Below are 2,765 nucleotides of genomic sequence, written 5' to 3'. Positions count from 1 at the left end.
TTGTCTTCTGCCTTACAGAAGTTTTTCAGTTTCAGAAGGTCCCATTTACTAATTCTCAATCTCAGTGTCTGTGCTACTGGGTTTATATTCAGGAAGTGGTCTTCTGTGCCAATGCATTCAAGGTTGCTTCCTATTTATACTTCTATCAGGTTCATGCTTAGGTCTTTAATCCACTTGGACTTGAGTTTTTGCATGGGGATAGCTATGAATCTATTTGCATTTCTCTATATGTCAAAATTAATTATGATTTGTTGAAGATGCTTTTTTTCCATTGTATATTTGGCTTCTTTGCAAAAATCAGGCATTCATAGGGGTGTGGATTTATGTCAGGGTCTTGAAGTCAATTCCATTGATCCACATGACTATTTTATGCCAATATCAAGCTGCATTTATTTATTTATTTTGATTTTTTTTGAGACAAGGTTTCTCTGTAGCTTTTTTGGTTCCTGTCCTGGAACTAGCTCTTGTAGACCAGGCTGGCCTCAAACTCACAGAGATCCACCTGCCTCTGCCTCCCGAGTGCTGGGATTAAAGGCGTGCGCCACCACTGCCCGGCTCAAGCTGCTTTTATTATTATAGCTCTATAATAGAGTTCGAAGTCAGGGATAGTTATACCTCCAGAAGTTCCTTTATTAGACATGATTGTTTTAGCTATCCTGGGTTTTTGTTTCCATATGAAATTGATTACTGTTATTATGATATCTGTGAAGAATTGTTTTAGGATTTTGATGGGGATTGCATTGAATCTATAGTGGTTTTTTGGTGATATTTCCATTTTTACTATGCTGATCCAAAAATTCATGAACATGGAAGATCTTCCCATTTTCTGATTTCTTCCCTAATTTCTTTTTTGACAGACTTAAAATTCTTGTCATATAAGTCTTTCACTTGTTTGGTTAGAGTTACCCCAAGATATTTTATATTTCTTATGGCTATTATAAAGGGTGTTGTTTCTCTGATTTATTTCTCAGCCCATTTATCATTTGTATATAATATAGTTACATTTTTTTCAGTTAATGTGTATCCACTGACATATTACTGAAGGTGATTATCATTTTAGAAGTTCCCTTGTAGAATTTTTTGGGTCATTTATATATACTATCATATTATCTGCAAAGAGGGACTGTTTGATTTCTTCCTTTCTAATTTGTATCCCGTTGATCTTCTTTTGTTGCCTTATCACTTTAGCTAGAACCTCAAGTACAATATCAAATAGGTATGGAAAGAGTAAACAGCCTTGTCTTGTCCCTGCTTTTCATTGTATCATTTTGAGTTTCTCTCCATTAAACTTGATGTTGGCTGTTGTCTTGGTGGATATTGCTTCTATTACATTTAGGTATGTTCCTTGTATCCCTTTTCTCTCCAGAACCTTTATCATAAAGTGCTATTGGATTTTGTCAAAGGCCTTTTCAGCATCTAATAAAATGAGTATGTGGTTTTTTTTTCTTTCAGTTTGTTTATATTGTGAATTATATTGACAGAGTTTCATATGATGAATCATGCCTGTATCTCTGGGATGAAGCCTACTGATCATGGTAGATGATTTGTGTGTGTGTCTGTGTGTTCTTGGATTTGGTTTGCCATTACTTTACTGAGTATTTTTGCATCAATATTAATGAGGGAGATTACTCTGTAGTTCTCTTTATTTGTTGCATCTTTGTATGTCTTCAATATCAGATTAATAGTGACCTCATAAAAGAATTTGACAATATTCTTTTTGTTTCTATTGTACAGAGCAATTTGAGGAGTTTTGATGTTAGATCTTCTTTGAAATTCTGAAACCATCTGTTCCTAGGCTGGTTTTTTTTTTTTTGGGTGGGGAGAGACTTTTTTATCAATAAATTCATTTTATTTCTATTAACTCACAAATTAAAAATATCATACAGCTAGTTTAAGAAATCCACTCAAACACATGCCTAGTCCTCATACATGCTTGACAAGTACCTTCTAGACATTATGGGTCCATTTAAATTGCTTTTCTGGTGTTGATTTAAATTTCGTATGTGGAACCTATCAAGAAATTTGTTCATTGCTTTTAGATTTTCTAATTCTGTAGAGTGTAGGTTTTTGAAGTATGACCTAAAGACTCTATATTTCCTCAGAGTCTGTTGTTATGTTCCGTCTTTGTTTCTGGCTTTGTTAATTTGGATATTCTCTCTCTACCTTTTGGTTGATTTGGATAAGGGTTTGTCTATCTTGTTGATTTTCTCAAAGAACTAGCTCTGTTTCATTGATTCTTTATATTGTTCTCTTTGCTTCAATTTTATTGATTTCAGCCCTGAGTTTGATTATTTCCTGTCATTTACTCCTCCTGGGTGAGTTTGCTTCTTTTTGTTCTAGAGCTTTCAGGTGCTATTAAGTCACTAGTGTGACATTTCTCCAAATTCTTGAAGTAGACACTTAATGCTGTGAACTTTCCTCTTAGCACTGCTTTTATTGTGTCCCTTAAGTTTGGGTATGTTGTGGATTCATCTTCATTTAATTATAGAAAGTATTCAATTTCTTTATTTCTTCTGTTACTCAGAGGTGGTTCAGGTGAGAATTTTTCAGTTTTCATGAGTTCTTAGACTTTTTTGTAGTTTGTGTTGTTGAACTCTACCTCTTAACTGTAATATCTTAAAAGTCTAAGTCTCGTACTTAAAATGTCTTAGCTAAGATATGAGAGGATAGTAACTGTGACTATCTAGTCTTTTTGTTCCCCCACAACCTTTCAGGTTGCTTTATTTATTTATTTATTTATTTATTTATTTATTTATTTATTAAAG

The sequence above is a fragment of the Alexandromys fortis genome, unplaced genomic scaffold, assembly GCF_014885135.2.
Source record: "Alexandromys fortis isolate MF-2015 unplaced genomic scaffold, M_Fortis_MF-2015_v1.1 scaffold_237, whole genome shotgun sequence".
NCBI classification, from domain to species: domain Eukaryota; kingdom Metazoa; phylum Chordata; class Mammalia; order Rodentia; family Cricetidae; genus Alexandromys; species Alexandromys fortis.
Note: the sequence above shows the minus strand (reverse complement) of the source record.